Raw genomic sequence first — 18,063 nt, 5'->3', positions numbered from 1 at the left:
GTGTCCTGGGACAGGAAGAATGGCTACCTGGCACAGGCCAAGGGCTCACAGGCAAGCTGAAAAACTACTCCGAGTGACCAGCTTCACTGCATAACACAGAGTAAAGACACTGTGCTACTCCAGCTTTTGTGCCCAAGTTTGTTGGTTTAGGACTAGCTTAGTTGTAGAAAGCCAATGTGTACAGTGGATCTCAGCATTTGTGTTTTCCTCTCACCTACAACTTAGTCTGTAAGCTGCTAAGAGCAGGAATTGCACCAGTGATTTTTTAAGGCATTGTACTGATATTTCCAATTTAGCTTTTTGCATGTGAAATTACTGAAGTTTAATGGCATCGTTCAGGCACTTAAAAGTTTTCAGAATGGGAGGTACCACTGCCAGGCTTCGTAGCTTTCTTGCTTAATGTCATACAAGAAGTCTGAGGTCAGAAATAAGGTCTAAGCTTCAGAGTTACAGCCTCACAAGAGAAGACCATTTTGCTTCTTTCAGGTTTTTAGCTTGTTCACTGCCTGAGACAGGAATAATTTAGAATCAGGAGAATATGAGCATGTATTTAAAAGGTCCCGCTGGTTTGTGATGCAATCCTGCAGAGGCGGTGTGGTCATGGGGAAAAGCTGTCTAGTCTGATCATTAACATAATAGGTACCTAAGCTGTGACTCCAGGAACCCAGATGTCTCAGATGGGACTGGATCCAGATTGCTATAAACAGGCACAGAATATTTCCCAGCTCATGCATGGGGTTTATCAGCTGGACATAAAAAATATTATCTTTTAATCAATTGGGAAAACTCAGAATAAGTTTAAGCAATTACAATGTGCAATACCAGCTTTACTCTCTTTTCTTGCTGACTGAATATTAAACAGCTGTATCGGGTGCTATATTTAGCCCTAGGTGCCATATTCCTGCTCAGGAAAAAGGAAGAGAAAGACGTCTGGTGTGCAGTGTTACAGTTCCTCAGCAGAGGAAGTGTTTAAGTGCCTGCCAAAATGCTTTGTTTCATGGAAGTGTTCATCTGCAGCCAGTCTGTGCCTCACAGATTACAGCACAGGAAAGTCCTGGCTTTCCATTTCCTCTGCTAGCAAACTTTTCCTTGCAACTAGAGGGACTTGTACTTGTGGGACCAGTAAGGACTCTATTTCTGTCCCTTGAGCTACCCAGGCATCTTAAAATGATTGTGCTCAAAGATTCTGCTTCATAATCCAAACATGCCTACCATGAAGGTGATAGGTGACTGGGAATTTCCTATCCCACAGGAAAAGAGTGCTACCTAACCCACTGCATATGAGGTCATGGGAGAACCTACAAGTAAATGTGTCTATTGATGAGGAAAGGGTTTCTTCAAAGTTCTTCACATTCAGCAATTTGATACACTACAATGATTTTAATGTCTGCTGCTCTTTGGAGCATATTGATAGCATTGCAAGAAGGCAGTAGTATAAAGGTATGCAACAGATGACTGCATCAAAACAGTGTAATTTTAAAGAGGTAGATGTAGTTGGTGAGCTAATAACTAAATCATAGTCTATTTTTTTTTCCTCATTACTCAGTAGCCTTGTACTCAATATCACATAGATCACACACAAAGATAAATTTGGTTTATAGAAGTTCAAGTGAATGCTGCAGAACCAGTTGAGGTTTTGATTTACTAAATTGAATTCTAGCTTTCAGATGGGACCAAGCAATCAGGTCCTTTCAAACTGAAATAGTGGTGCAAGGGCAGAACAGCGACAACAGTGACACTTCAGTCCTGTGTTGGTAGTGCAACCACCTTCAGCTCGTGGTTGCACTACTGGAGCTCAAGGAACACATCCTATGGGATGCAAGATGCTGTCCTTGCTTGTCTCTTGCTCAGAGGTGCCTAACCCTGTTGTTCCATGAAGTCCACGCTTACTCACTGAATTTTGCAATCGTCCCGAGACTGATGCTCTGCAGAGCCCTTCCCTGAGGTGCTTTCATTAAGTTACCTATTTCCGCCACAGAAGATAGCAACTTCCCTTGTGATGTGAAGAGGAAACTAAGAACAGCTGTAGCAGGGGAAACAGCTGAGGCAAAATGAAATGGTCTCTTGACAATGTCCCTTGGTAACACCTAGACACAGCCCAAAAATCACTTATGAGCCAAATGCTGTTCTGAGGGCTTCTAATAACAAATAAATTAAGCACTTTGGGAAAAAAAAAAACCAACCAAACAAACAAAAAACAACCCACTAATAAACAAAAACCCTGCAATGATTACATCATGACAAAGGATGTGATCAAAGTAAAATACCGGTCTCATGCTCCTGAGGTAGGCAGAAATCTCAATGAAATCAATGAATATTTGTTCCCATCAGGGCAGCACAACTGTGTCAAAAAACCCAAATCAAACCAAAACAAAAAGCTGGGTTCTCTTCCAGAGAGTCATGAGACAGTGTAACTCTCTGGGACATTGTCTTCCCTGTTCTCTGAAACATTGATTCTGTCCATTAACTGGAATACTATTATGCTGCTGATCTGAAAAATTCTGTGGGGAAAAGAAGAAAAAGAAAATACAATGTTTGTGAGAAAGTTCCAGTTCAGATATATATTTTTTATTTCCTCCTGTGATCCTGGGGGTTTACTTTGTTTAATAAACTGGCTTGACTGGAGCTAATGGGAGGTCAAGTGAAACTCTGCCACTCTGGGTCACCCAATTTGCAGCCTCCTCTGACCTGGTGAAGCCCTCACTTAAAGGCACTGACTGCTACTCAGAGTGAATAAATACAGTGGTATTTAGGAGTTTACAGTGACATTTAGGCATTTTGCTGGAGAAAGACACGTCTCAAATGAGCAAAGGTGATGATGGCCCAGCACCTGCTGAGGTGATCACAGCACTTCCCCAAGCACAGACACAGGTGCATCTGGGGCTTTTCCTCCACTGAGTGCTGTTAAGTTCAGAAGCGCAGTCTGTGGCCATGACCTCCTAAACTTGGTGATGCTGGATTATCTCAGTTGCTTAGCAGGCCTCTTCGCTTGCCAGTTTGCTACCAGCATAGATTCACCACTGCAACTACTCAAAGTACTTGTCAGTGCAATGGAGTCCATGCAGCGATCACTGAAGAAATTCTGTATTTCACAAACTTTTATAAGCAGCTTAAAGATCTCAGAGTCTAATACGGTGTTCTGCTCTATTCTGTAGCAGGTCTACTACTCTAATTTATCTTCTATTTTCCAGTAGAGATAAAACATGATTAAAATAGCTGCAGTTCCTCTTTCCACCTTCCTCTATGCCTACTGGTCTGTAATCTTCTTCTAATGCAGGCTTAACACCTGACATTTTCTCTTTCTTCCTTTTTCTTCCCTGTCTCATATAGATGAGCTGTATTTTTGAGGTAAGGCAGCAAATGTGAAAATGTGAAAAAAAAAAGAGCTTTATTTTGTAAAATCTTCATTATTCTTGATCATGGTCCAACTGACATGGCACTGAACCTTTTTGTGATATTTGACTTAAAGAAGTGTTCATTAGTTGGGAGCATGCTGTGTGTTTTAGCTGAGGCTCCCCACACGAAGGGGCCTGCTGATCATTTGTCGGGATCACAAGATGAGCAAACTCTGAAATAATCTTGGACTTTGTAATGGCAGAAGAGGAGATGACTGATGCAATTAGTCATGCGAAGTGACTGGGGAGATGACAGGATTTCACCAGGTATGTCAGGGTAAAAAGATTGAACTCCAGAAGCATCTCATTTTTCCCACTTGCCACCTAAATATCAAAATGACCTTTTTTTTTTGTGAGGGGGGGAGGAAGGCATTCTGAGATTGTGAATGCCTGTCTCCATGCAAGTATAAAACATTCTAACTGTTTGGCATGACAGTATCTGGAAGCACTTCAGGGATCCTTATGAAGTGATTTGACCTTGGCTTTTTGTTTTGTCTGCATTTCTGGAAATTTATGTAGATCGTTCACATTTTGTTACAACTGTTTATATTCTGAAGAGCGACATTCATATCAGAGAATTTGTACTATCTAAATGAAAGCCCTAGAGGACTCTGTGGTATAAATGTGACTGCCTCTGCACTCTCTCGTCTACTACCGTGGCACTTGAGAATGTGGGGAAATCTGGGCAGGGGAGGGCAAAACCTGACGTTAGTTTTATCTGAACTGAAAGGTGCTATGAGCCACAACAATGTAACAAGGGAACCTTGCAAAGCTGCATTTCTTCCATTCTTGACATTTTCCATAAGAAACTTCATCTCTTTAACTATTTCTTTAAAAGAATAATCTTTATCCATAGGATGTTTATTTTCTATTTTCATCCATGTAATGGAAGAGCTGTTGCTGTCCTCCCCCCCAGAACAAACGCGGCTGCTATCAGTGGTCAGGGCGCTCTGTTGTCCCTGCCGAGTCCACATGGCACAGGGCAATGGTCACTTCTTCTTCCCTTTGGACTCTCTCCCCTAGGCTACCATTAGGTTGAAAAGCAACCCAAGTATTCCAACAGTGCATGGCACCTAAGGGCAGCTTTGCTCCTGTGGCTTTATTTATCCATCTGGCCATCCATGTATAAAGTCAAGTCATCTTTTGTCACTGGTATATGCACACATATATGCAATACATATACATCCAAGAGTACCTTCAGAGCTTATTAATCCCTTCTTAATGAAAATGCTCTGACCTGTTTTCTTTCCTGTCAGATATATCTACCTGGCACCAACTAACAAAATCCTCAGGCATTTAGCAGCATAGGAACAGTTATGTTCTGTTACCACTCTTTTATTCTATGATACTAACTGAAAAATAGAGTCTTTAATTATGTTTTATTGTTGTTGTTTTGGAGGCTTGTTTTTTTGGGGAGAGTTCTAATATTTATTGCAGTGATAGCCTGGTAAAATAATTTTGCATTCAAAAGAAGCAATTAAGAAATTAAAAGTGAAGTCAGAACTAATAGGAAATCACTGTGTTTTTTAGTCATGCAGCATTTTCCACAGTGTTCAAAAATTTTTTATGCTTCAATTATTATGTGGGATGAGGATGTCTTAGTGTGCAAATGCTGTTAAAGCATCAGTGATGCTCAGCGTCTGGGCATCCTTGTACTTGTGAAAGATGTGAGATCCAAATCAAAGGTATCTTACAATTTTGGAGAACACAAAAGACTATATATTATGATAAACCTGCTGAAACCTCATGGTTTCAGTAGGAAATTTTCTTTGGCTAACCCCACCCTGCCAAGCCCTGAGTGCTTTATAATGTTATGAGCAACAACAACTGTTCATCCCTGAGGCTGGTTGTGTGTAGCTCTTTAGTTCTGTGTAGAAGGACAAAGTTCTATAGTATGACAGGTGAGACCCCTGGTTTCTATTAAGCCCTAATGGTAACGAGTCCAACATTAACTCAGAGCACAATCCTGCTTCCCTTGAATTCAGTTCAATGGAACCTGGATCACCTCCTGCAAGCAGACTTGTAAAGCCCTGTAGACTTTAGGGAAGATGAGGATGTGGTGATAACCTGCCTCATCTCAGGAAGGAGCGTGCATCAATTCACACCTCAAAATTTGTGTCCACTGCAAAAAAATCCTTTCTGTGGCAGAAGTGAAAAGCCCTGTCAAGCATTTGTTCAGTCACTTCCACAAATCACACACAGGCAGAGCTGGAACTGCCGTCATTTTGCTGAAGGTACGTCTGTGAAAACCTTTCTTCATATCTTCTTCAACATCTCCTCTGTTTGCAACCTCTCAGAGCCTCCAGAGCTTGTCTGAGCACTCCCTTTTCCCTGCTTAGGTGAGAGCAGTGGGCAGGTATGTGGTGCACCAACCCTGGTCTTGCCTGACTGCTACCCAAGGACCAAAACTCAAGTGTGGTGATTTCCTTTGAGTTCACCAAACAGGTTTTGCAGCTAACTATATTCACAAATGGTTTCCTTCATATCCCAGGATACTCTTTTAGCTAGAATACTTTAAAGTTACTATAGTCAATCCATATATCTTGAATCTTAATAAGTTAAAGACAAACTAAGTTTATCAGATTAAGTCAACACATATGTAGGTATGATAACAAAAAGATAAATATATTGACATATAAATAAATTTCTGAGCTATTTTCCATTTTTTTGCTTTCTCAGTGGGCTTGGGTGTACCTGATATTCACTAATATTTGGCACTTAGCAAACTGCTATCAGGCTTCTGAAGAGGAACTAGTAGAAGTGGTTGGACTGTGAGGTTTGTCTCTTTCAGATTGAGAAATACCCTTTGATTAGAGCTCTAATGATAATGTTTTACTATTCGAGGGTGCAGGTTTTGTACTGCCTGGCTGTCCTGCTCTGTCTCTGAACCCTCTCGGTGCAGCCTCACTGAACGACCTGTGAACTTCCCTTGGTGTAAGAACAGCTCAGTGGGAAGGCCAGGGGAGACTTCATGGCAAAATTTAGAAAAGCATTGTCTAGATTCCAGGTTACTTTAAGAAAAAAAAAAAAAAACAAAACAAAACAAAAGCAAAACTAAAACATAAGAACTTTTAATTGTTTTCTTTCTAAGTAGGTCTATGTGGAATTTTACTAAAGCAGCAAGCCCTGAAACAAGGTATTTGTGCAATCCCTCTGCTTTGGCAAATTTATCCACAGCAGGAGAAGCAGTTCAGGGTGTGCTCTGTCCCTGTGTGAAGATACCAAAATCTGAGTTGTGATACGGTAGGCGAGACCTTCATAAAATCAGAGAATCACAGAATATGCAGAGTTGGAAGAGACCCACAAGGAAGATTGAGTCCAAATCCTGGCCCTGCACAGAAAGCCCATAATTAAGTCCATGGGATGTTCTTAAAATATGTTTTGGTGTTTGGAGTCATTTAGAATCATTTATGCTGGAGAAGACCTTTCAGATCATTGAGCCCATTCATAAACCCATGGCAAAGTCACCACTAAACCACAACCCCAAGTGCCACATTTACATGTATATTAAACTCCTCCAGTGATGGTGACTCCACCATTTTTATGGGCAGCCTGTTCCAACGCTTGACAACCCTTTCTAAGAGGAATTTTTTTCCCTAATATCCAATCTAAACCTTCCCTGGTGCAACTTTAGGCCATTTCCTCTTGTCCTGTCTCTTGGGAGAAGAGACTGACCCCACCTGGCTACAGCCTCCTGTCAGGGAGCTGTAGAAAGCCATAAGGTACCCCTGAGGCTCCTTTTCCCCACGGTAAATAACCCCATAACCCCATGTGGGGATTTTTGTGATTTTTAAACACGTTTTGCATGTCTTTTGCGTTTTTGCAGAGATGGAGGTGGAAAGCATTCCAGGAACAGCCAAAGTGCAATGGTATGGGGTTCTGGCAGTGCTCACTGAGGGATGGAACTTTCCACAATTTAAAAATAATTATTTATTTATTTGTGCTTTGATCCACCTGGGAAGACATTTCTGAACGGCTTTAACCCAGCAGCCCCGCTTTTCCCAGATAAGGAGCACCCCATCTCCCTTCCCAACCTGGCTTTGCCAAATGCAGACACTTCAAACCCCCGATCCAGGCCTTAAAAAAAGCGCCAGAAGCACGCAGCTGGCTCAAGGGCCGATGAGCAGCGCTGACTCAGTGGCGTTAAGGAGCTGCTCCGGGGGGGCTGCGGGAAGACGCCGGCGCCTTTAAGGGGTTGCCCCACTCGCCGCCTCGCCCGCCCGCCTCTCTTTCGCTCCTCCGCCCGTGCCCGAGACACTGGGAGTCGAAGCAGGTGCATGCGCAGTGCGCTGGCGGCCGGGCGCGCTTGCGCAGTCACCTGCTGCTGGCCGCGTCCCCCCCCCCCCCGGTACATCCGGGTCAGCGCACGCCCGCCCGCACGGCCGGTGCCCGCGGTGCTGTGCGGCCGCTCCCCCCCCCCCCCCCCGCTCCCCCCTCCCCGCGCGCGCTCCCGCCGCCCGCGCGCGCTCCCTGCGCGCTCCCGCCACCCGCGCGCGCCGCTCCGTTGCTGCTCCGGCCGAGCGGGGGAGGCGGCGGCTCCGGCTCCGCTCCCGATCCCGGTCCCGCTCCGGATCCCGGTCCCGCATCGCCGCGCGCGGGGCGGCTCGGTGAGTGCCAGGAGGGCGGGAGGGGCCGGGCGGGGCGCTCGCCGCTGCATCCCCCGCGTTCCCTCGGCGCCGGCGGCGCGACCCCCGCCCCGTTCCCGCGGGGCCCGCGTTTCCCCGCCCGGCTCCAGCTGTTGCTCTCCCCGCTCCCTCAGCGCTTCGCAACTTCTCCCGTCCCGCCGCCGCTTCCCTCCGCACGCCGAGGAGGGGCCCCGGGGCGCGGGGGAAGCGGCGGCCGCTGCTCCCTCGCCGGGGAACCACGCGGGTCACCGGGGACCGGCCGTCCTGCCCTGGGCTTCCCCGGCGCTCTGGCGGCTCCTTCCCCCCGTCGCCGGCGCGGGGTCTGGTTTGCGCCCGGTGCGAGTGCGGGCGGCTCCCCGGGCTGCAGGTAGTGCCGCGGGATGCGGGATGGAGTGGCAGTGTTAATGGATAACGGGAGGGGAGAGCTCCTGAAGGGACATCTGCAGTCCTTCGGAGTGTGGCTGAACATGCAGCGGGTTAAGCAGAATACAGGGATCATCGCAAATTTGTCATGGTTAGGGTGTATCCTGCAGGTTTGTGTGCAGCGCTGTGATGCTGGGGCTGTAATTCCAGCTGGGGTTAAGGTGAATTTGGGGTCTGTAGCAAGAGAGTGTTGTTTCTAACTTATTCATTATATAGCTGATAAAATCAAACTTTATTTCCATTGTAATTTTGTCCCATGTAATTCAACAATAACGACGCCTGCAACTTAATTTTTGTTGCTTATTAATCTGGTGTCATATCTCACTTGGTAAAAAAATACAAGAAGTTTCTTCACAGAAACATTTGAAACCCTGAAGAAATCAAGAGACAGTGTGTTATGAAGGTTTTTGAAGTTTTTATTCTCTGTCTGTTCCATAGCATCAGCATCCTGGATTCAAATGTCTGCAACAGTGTGACAGCTGTCATACTGCTGTGATAGTGGAGTCTTACTAACAGTTAAAATCTGTTATTCTGAGTTTCTGGTAACATAATATGGAAATACAAGTGTACATTAGCACGTATGTTAATCTTCAAGCTAGTAAAACATATTCTAGATTGATCTGATAATCTGGGTTCTTCCTTATTACTGTTTCTAGTGGTAAAAATTGCAAAGTCTCTTTTGCTCAAATTCTCTCTCCCCTCATTGACATAGAATTTTCATTCTTTGTGATCTGCTTGGACTTTAAATACAACTTTTAGTTAATCAGCATTTTCTGTTATAGGTTGTGGCAGATTTGGGTGTTGGGTGGTAAATAGCCTGAGATTAGTGTTGTCAAGGATGGAACATGGATTCAAACTTAAAAGCTTCCCCCTTACAAAAATCTTTGTTCAGCAAGGTGTGTTGTTTTGCAGAATATGTCTTTGGTTCTGTGTGGCAAGCTTAACAGCAAAATCCTAAACCACATGAATAAGATACTGCTGTTACATTAAGTTGGATTGTTTCTTGCCTGGCATACAGGGAGTATTCTATTGTTGAAACAGAAGCTTTGAGTAGGAGAGAAGATAGCTTTTTATCCCAGTCAGACTGTCAGATTTGTTATTGCATATATTAGCTGTCTGAGAGCAGGGGCTGAGGAAAGAAGTGATCCCAGGATTGTTTTAAAATATCCTTGTCAAGAAGTACCATGATTATATGAAAGTAAGGAATGAATTTGATCCCATCTGTTATACAACTTCCATTTGTCATCAGGTGTTCTAGATTTTCTTCCTTGTTTGCAGTTTAGCTGGGGCCACCTGAGGGGACAGATTATAGAAGAGTTTGTCTTCTGAAAGTCTCTGCCTCTTCCTGTGAAACCTTCCCTGTACTGGCTGTGGAAACCTGGTGTCAGCCAGTTCTTTTCTTGCATGCACAACTATCCTGTACCTTTATCTGGGTTTTGTGTGAGTATTAATCTCTTGATAAAAAGAAAAAAGGAATAATTTTTTTTATTGTGTCTATCAGTAGTTATATATATTTCCAAAATAATTAATTGTTAAATCAATTGAATGCAGTAGTTTAAAGACACTTATGGGGGCACCTTAAGGTGTCCGTCACCAGACCTCTAACTGTGTTTACTAAACACTTGGAATTAATACTTTAAAGAGACAGAAGGGTGGGGAATATTTGTATTGCAAACTACTGAATTATTGAGTAATACAGTAACAGAAATTGTATCTGTCATTTGGAAAAGCATATGTAGGGGCCACTTTGGATTTCTGCAGCTGCTTTGGCATGGTGAACATAAATGCAGATTTTTTTCCTCTCGCTGTGTATCTTGGAGAATACAAACACACAAACAGCCTGCAGTCCTCTTTTTTCTTGTTCCTGCCTGCCAGCTGGGGGCATAGATGGAACCAATGCATATCTTGACATAGTGGAGACAGGCAAAATTAAAGCTTATGTGCAAGGAGTTAGATTTGTTTTTAAAGCAGGTTTGTGTGTGGCTGTTGTAGTTCATTTGGTTGGTGGTTTTTAGGAAATGATGGCACTAGTGTAAGTCAAAGCTGTCACCTTTGCTTGTTCTTATTAATGATACCAAGAGTTTCTGTTGTTGATGTAGATGGGCATAAGTTGAGAAGAATGACTCCTGTTCTTTAACGTAATGTTAACTACCCTGAAGTACATTACAAATCAATTTTATGAGACACATTCATCGTAAAAATGTTTGAAAATACATCTTCAAAGCTGAAATATTTTGCGTGTTGTCAAATTGCATCTCGTGGATTATCAGCTGTTAAGCAAATGTGCTACAGGCAAGGCATGCAGCTCATGTGAATATATGTGCTGAATCCACACAAGGCTTGAATGTCAGTGCCAACTCCTTTGCTTAGAACCAGGATGTAGAGAGTCATCCTGGTAGTCATTTTGGTCCAACTGAATCCCTCCAGTCTGTCAACAAAACTTCAGAGGTGATGAGAGTGGCGGGACTGGGGATATGAAGGCAACTCTGCTTGGATTGGACCCTGAAGCATTGGCACTGCTTACTAGCTGTGGCACCTGAAATACATGCATCAGTTAGGCAGGGTAAGAATTATTTCAAATAATTTTCCAGCAGTTAGTGTTGGCCACTTGTGCCATTTGCTGTCTTTTCTACTCCCATTTGTTTGCATATATATCAAGAGCACTTTTAAGTAAATGGATGGTCCTCTTGCACACCTCTTAAGTTTTCCTTTGTTATTACTCTATGGCCACATAAACTTTACTTAGCATTATCAGTATTTTCGTCCTTGTTATCATGGAAAATTTAACACCTCTATCCAATATAAGAAATCTGCATTTCTCTTCATGTTTACAAAGACGGGGACTTACTTGATTGCCTTTAACTTAAGGGTCTCTTATAAAATCACCTCAGTTTCCCCCGTCTGTGATTCAGGAATGTTCTCTCGAGTGCCACAAGTTGGCTGCTGCAGCTGGCAGAGTGTTTCCAACTGTCAAAAATTTGCTGAGAGTAATAGGCTCTTACATAGGCAGTGTTTTACATTTGCAGTTCCAGTGCTTACTGGGGATACATGTATTGCAATCATATAAACAGCAGAGCTTAACAGAAACCAATGACAAACAATGAGCAGTTTTAGAATTGACTAGGTAAAGCTGAAAGTATTTTTAGCTGCAGCACTTTCTCCTGTATTCCCCATCCCCTGTGCTTTTAATTGCATTCTGCTTTTTAGAAATGGCATTTTGTCCTCCCTGTCACGTGAAAGCCTGATGAACAGAGAATACCTTCACTGTGGAAACAGTGAAACTAGTTACAGGCAAAGCATGATTGAAAGGTGTAGGGAAAATGGTTCATTCTTTGGCCTTTCACTCATGATCATTTGAATTTCAGGATAATTGTAGGACAGTCATCGTTGTGAGGTAAGGGCTGACGCTGCTCAGTATGTTTATGTGGTTTATGAACTCAAATCTGTTGTTACAACCTTTGTTGTCTGGTTATGCTGCCCTCTTCATTTACTGTTGCTCTTGAATATGGTGATGTTGATGAAATGTTTAGTAATTTATTTCTTGTTAACTCTGACAATGTAACTCTGACAATCAATTACATGCTGTTCATGTAATTAATTTGTAAAAGCATTTTTGGTTCCAAACTTATTATCTTTGAATGTTCTTTAGGACTGTTTTTTTAGCACCTAGAAAAAGAATTTCGATTCTAGTACGTAAACAAGTATTGACTAATTTGTGTGTCTTGGGAAAGGCTGTTGTTTGCCTTCTTTGCACTAATCTAAAGTTCTGATGCTGCATTTGGGGAGTGGTATCTGACTGTCCAAACCTGCCTTTTTTTTTTTTTTTTCCTACTACATGGAATCATTTTAGGACTGTAGGAAAAATTGGGGACTAAATATCTCTGAAATATAGAGATTGTACTTATGTACAGTCTTCAAGTGTATAAAACTAGTTTTCTGTAATAATGTTTGTATGGGAGGAGATATTTTTATTCTTCTACTCCTGTTCAGTGAAAATGCTGTATGGTTTGTGGTCTTGATTACTAAGTGTTGGACTGATTCTCTGGCTTATATCTACAGCACTTGGGATTTCCCAGGTGGTCCCTGTGCAAATAGTGTGACTGGGTCTGGGACAGCTTAGCTTGTGAGATTTGAGTGTGTTCAGTTTGGTGTGGCTGTAGCTACAAGAATAGCATGCCTTGCAAAACAGGCCTTCTGTCTGCCACCCACACCAAAACCTAAAGCTTGATCCTGTAGGCAGTTAATATCTTTATCTGGGAGGCTGATTCCATCAGCAAATGCTTTACCTGAAATCGGTGTCCACCAGGCAAAAAAAAAAAAATATATATTGGTAATCACTTTATATATAAGAAAGCACAGCAGAACACTGTCCTAGATACATTTTTAAAAGCACTTTTTACTTCAGACTACAGGGCTTAAATGTTCCCTGGTAGCAGGAGGCAGTTCTGTGAGCAAATTCTGTTTAACAGGCGTAGTTCAAAAGACTCTTAAATTCAGCCATGAGGCAATTCTGGTTCTCCTTCAGTACTAGATGATTAAATTAAATGGAGTGTTAGCGTGAGTAACTTTTTCTGGTGTACTACACAAGGTAATAGATGAGTTCCTAGGAGCCCTAGTTGTAAATTAGATGACTGGAAAGCCCCGTTTCTGTGTCTAGCGGCTGTAGCAGTTGAATAACTTCAAAAGTTATATCTAATTGCGTATTCTCCTAGTCAGGTGTGGCACTGGATGATGGCTCGTTCTCCTTTTTTTTACAGCAGTCTTGAGGGTAACATCCTCAGGGAAATGGATTTCTTGCCTTTCTGTGTAGCACAACAGAGGTGTTTGTTTCAGCCTCTGATGTACAAATCAGTTTTACCCTCTACTGAATAAAAAAAAAAAAAAAACAGTCTTCTGAATTCTTGCACTGTTATTCTGGGGGGAAAAAAAAAGCTGTAAGAATTAATAAGAAATACAATCGTAGCAGAGTTTTTTGTTATCTTGTGGGTGTTTTTTTTTTATTTTTTTGTCTGTTTTTTTGTTGTTGTTTAAACAGAACCTTCCTGTTTAGTGTCCTTGAAAGTGAAAATTCTTAGGCATAGTGAAAATTCTTAGGCAAAGTGCATTCTGGGCATGAAAAGGCAGTTCATTTCTTGTTGTATTTGCACCTTTTATGTGCTGAGACAGACTTACTTGAAACTGTTCCCTTCAAAGGTGGAAGTGAAATAAGTAACCACTAGACTTCATGAGGCTTAATTTTAAAGATAAAATTGCTGACCTTTTACGTAAATGAAGATCATACAGACAAGAGAGAGCATTGTGTAAGGATTGCTTATGGAAGCAATTAATTGATTCAGAGTTTAGATTTCCTGCTTCTGTGTGGGGAGATGTGGATTTGTCAGCTGAACAGGCAATTGAATTGCAATGATGGTTTTGAAATTTCTTGCTATGGCTACTTTGCTTGTTCCCATTTATAACTGACTAAAGTCATGTTCTCCTAAGCATTAAAATAGTAAATGCTTTATCTGTTCTTACCTTTGCATCTCGGATTTCAGAACTAATTAATTCAGAATTAATTTCTTAGCAGGAGTAACAGAATAGCATAATCTAGTTGATATCTCCAACCTTGAAGTTTGGAGGGCAATCCTACAAGAACTTTCAACAAAGCCCAAGTTGTTTTCTTATCTCTTCTGAAGTTTATAGTTCTAGCAGTGTTTAAAGTTTTTATGGGGAAACTCACCATTATTCTGTAACTCTGGCTTCTGAATTGACATGGGGTAGAATTGTGTCCTGGTAGGAAACTCGCTGTAGTTGTGACTGGCAGTAGAGTCTAGTAAATGGCAGTGTCAGAGACTATTGATTAAGACCTAATATTTTGAATGTGACATAATATTGATAATAATATTGTGTCAGGTTTTCAAAGGAATTTCAGTCAAACTGCTTCAGTAACTGACAAAAGTGAAGCTTAGGAACAGATGTTGTAATGGAAGTCTTAAAATTTGACAGCTCTTCAAATAACTCTACTGTGTCTCTGCTTTAGAGCAGAGTGTTTTTGCAGGGCTCATGCCTCTAGCTTTGCTTTTCTCCCTGTCCCTAGTCCAGAATGGGCCTCAGTTTGACCCCATTACAATCCTATGAAAACTCATGCTCTAATAACCATGTATCCAGGCAGGCAGCATGGAAGAAGAAATGGGTTTGGATGAAGAGCACAGCTAGGAGGAGGAGCAACTTGCTTTGGGTTGAAAGCAGGGAAGAATATTAATTAGAATCTGGGACTGAGTTAGGCCCAGGTTGATGATAAACTAGCAGAGAGAGGTTGGGTTGTAAGCTCTCTGGCTGTGTGGTCAGTACTGAGGGAGTGTGTAGGAATGATGCTGCCTTTCACCCAGCATCTTGGGGACATCAAAGAAAATGAGGACTCGCTGGACAAAGAAAATATGTCAAAGAGAGCTGATGGGCAGAGAAAGGCAGAGTAGAAAGGGTAGAAGCTAGGATTTTGTAAAGAAGGCAGAGAGGTCTGTTGGACAAGGAACTTGCGAAGGTAAAAGTAGAGTTAAAAAATCTACTAGATCTACTAGAGGAAGGGACTACAGTGAAATAAACACAGTTTTGTCCATTGCCGTTAGTAGCCAATGTGTCTTCACCACTTTAGCTTAATATGTATCTCTGAGTGGTAAAAATTGGTGTTGTGAGCAAATTGTTCTGATTCTACTCATAAGCTATGTAACTACAAGGATGAATTGTCTGGGCTCATCTCCTGGTTAAGAATTTATACTGTTTGGCTGCAAAACAGTGCTCAAAAGTCCAGAAGTTGCAGAGAGCAAACAGCCATGAATACGTATTTGTAGGCCATTTCTTCCATTAGTACCTCGCTTCATCCCCTAAGTGGATGAAGTCTAGTGCTGTCAACACAGTGTTCTTCAGTATGTCTTCATTGCTTTAGACTGGACCATGCTCTTCCTAGATTGCTCCAGAGAAGCAGATAATTTCCTCATGGACAGTGGTGCTGCTTTCTGTAAAGTTATTTATTATCAGAATGGTCTAGTGAGATGAGGAAGTAGTTTGCTTCCTATTTTACACGATGCGTGAAGGCATAGAGAAGTTCAGTTCGTTTTGCATGATTAGAAATGACTGTAACCTGACTTTTTCGACTGCTTTACATGTTGCAGCCACATCCCCATAGAACTTGTTACTTTCCTCTTACTATGATTCCCTTTTAATAATGAATTCTAAAGTCCTGCTTATTTCTTGTGTTTGTAGTCTCTTTGGGCATGTAGCTGCCCTAATCGAATCCCGAGAGCAAGGCAGTGCTCCAGGTTGTGCTGGTCATTGCAGCAGCAGGACATGTCCATTCAGAAAGGCAGAGTTGTTTCTAGCTTCTTCTTTTGTAACTATGTTGCTTGCTCAGAGAAATGAGGAAGTGTTAATTCCGGCATTGTGTGACTCTGGGGAACTTGTACTCTGGTGTTAGTAGCTCCTTGAAGCATTTGGTATTGATGCCTTCCTTCTCTGTGCTATATTCACACAGCTTTAGGGCCAAACTGGCACATGTTGTGAAAAGACACCTACTTGGTGTTTAAGTGTTGTGGAGAAACTGAAGTGCTGTTGCAGCCTTATTAACAGAATTGTGGGCAATGAATTCCTTTCACTGCTTCATGGTGAGGGAAGGAGGGATGAGCTGTTTTTTCCTTTTCAGGTGGGCGTCTCTCAGTTGTCCACATTGCTCAGGTTATTGGTTTAATTTGACAGACAGTTCTGTCCTGCTGTCACCACTGCACCCATAAGTTCTTTCTATTTTGGAGACCCTTGTGGCTTCTTGAGTTTCTTTATAGAAATGAAACTGTATCAACCAAGGTAAGAAGTATAAAGCTGCTGTTTCTTCTCCTTTCTTCTTAGTAGGAGTGGTAAAAAAAGCTTTTGCTACCCTCTTGGGGTTTTTGATAGTTTGTTTGTGTGGGTTTTTAAAATATTTTTAATTTATTTTTATTGTGAATCATGCTCATCACTCAGTTTTTCTTGGAAGCTTCTTTTATAAAGAAGAATTAAGTTCATTCTGGTTAGAAAACTATATAGTTTAAAAAAAAAAAGGAAAAAGTGTTTATTCCTAGATAAAGGAAAGAGCAGTAGCCTCTGCTGGTAAAGCTGTGGTGTTTTGCCTTTCCTTATGTTGGCTTATGTTCAGTTAATATTTGGCTGACCAGCTTTTCAGCTTGGAGGACTAGAAATACTTCTGCTATAGAATAATTTTAGTGGAACCTTGCTCTCTCTTGAAAGTGTGGCATTCATTGGTAGCAAATCTCTCTTCAGTCTTAAGTTAGAGAAGGGAATGATCATGGGAGTACTTTTGATCTCAAGAGTCAGTCTGGGTTTCTTAGAAGCACAGCTGGCTTCTGATGTGATACTGGGAATGTGACAAACATTGGTCTTCAAACCTGAGGTACTTTCATGTGGAAAAGGACACATAAACAAAGATTTTAAACAATTAGAGCCCCAGGTGCTGTTTCTGGCCTTATGTAGGCTTTTTGTGTGTTTAGTATGTGATCTGTCAGCTCTGCCCACCTTTACCTCTGTGGGTGGATTTATTAAATTTAAATCCCTTCAGTTCAAGGAAGAATTGTAGTGACACTTTATAAAAGAACATGAACTGCAACATGCTGAAGCACAGCTACGTGTGGGTGAGTCAGGAGAGAGCTGGAGTAGCAGCACTAAAAGGAAAAGGAAGTACAGTCATGATAAAACTTTATTTAAAAAGGGAAAAAAGCAACCAACCTAATGAAAAAAAACCAAGTCAAAAGCCATCTGTCTCCAGAGGATGAAATGCAATAAAGTGATATAGTTTGTGTCTTGGTTACTCTCCATGTGTGTATAAATCTGTAACACCACACGTGTACCCATGTGCTTGGTCTGTCTGCACACTGTGCAGCTAGTCAGCTGGATTGTGTCTCAAGACACTACTCAAGCAGGGCAGTTTATATCTACAGCAAATTTGAGCTTATGTAGAACCCACATATACTTTTAGGAACCTAATATTTTAATTGCTGATGAAAATACTTCAGTGATTTTTAAGTCCCTATTTTAGTGTACAAGTGATACAGCCTTTGCTTATGCCCATGTTCCATCTTTTGAGGGCAGGTCCTCCCTGCCAGGGGACAGGCATGCACACACTCCCTCATTAGAGCACTTTGTTTGCTGACAGTTGCCAGGAAATAAAAAATGCTGTGTACAATAAAGTTCGATTTCTCACAATGTGTTGGATTTACAACACGCCCAGAATGGTTCAGTACTGCATAATTTTGTGGTTTTGATGTATATGCCATAGCTTCAGTGAAGGAACTAAAAATCACATACTAAGTTCCAGTAATTTGTGTTTAGCTTCCACAGTTACATTGCTTTTACTTCCTCAGAGAACATGTCATCTTTGGTCTTAGTATTTTAGCATGTTAAAAGAAAAAGTTGAAAGTCAAATGCTTTCTTTGAAATGAAAAGTACAATTGTTGTGCTTAGGAATGGCCTATTTCCTGCTTCTGAATCAGTGTTTGAAAAGAAAAAGCCCAACAAAAAAACCTCAACCAAATGTATTTACTTGGTAAAATGTTGTTCTCTGCAAAAGGATTGGTGTTTTGTTTTTGTCATGTGTTGTA

The 18,063-nt window shown here is 41.9% G+C and overlaps 1 protein-coding gene across 4 annotated transcripts in view; it reads left to right on the top strand.

Moving 5' to 3' along the window:
- CYRIB (CYFIP related Rac1 interactor B) overlaps nt 1–18,063 on the top strand; it is a 95,573-nt gene that overhangs the window by 13,229 nt on the left and 64,281 nt on the right. For 2 of the 4 annotated variants that reach the window (XM_053954680.1, XM_053954656.1), the window contains exon 1: nt 7,863–8,002. The exons of 1 other annotated variant lie outside the window; for it this stretch is intronic. The gene's annotated coding sequence lies outside the window, so the exon portion shown is untranslated. Of the gene's footprint in view, nt 1–7,861; nt 8,003–18,063 lie in introns of those variants that run through there. One more of the 4 variants, XM_053954664.1, reaches the window with a different exon arrangement.

The sequence above is a fragment of the Vidua chalybeata genome, chromosome 1 (genome assembly GCF_026979565.1).
Source record: "Vidua chalybeata isolate OUT-0048 chromosome 1, bVidCha1 merged haplotype, whole genome shotgun sequence".
NCBI classification, from domain to species: Eukaryota; Metazoa; Chordata; class Aves; order Passeriformes; family Viduidae; genus Vidua; species Vidua chalybeata.
Note: the sequence above shows the minus strand (reverse complement) of the source record. Positions and strands in the feature narration are given on the sequence as shown.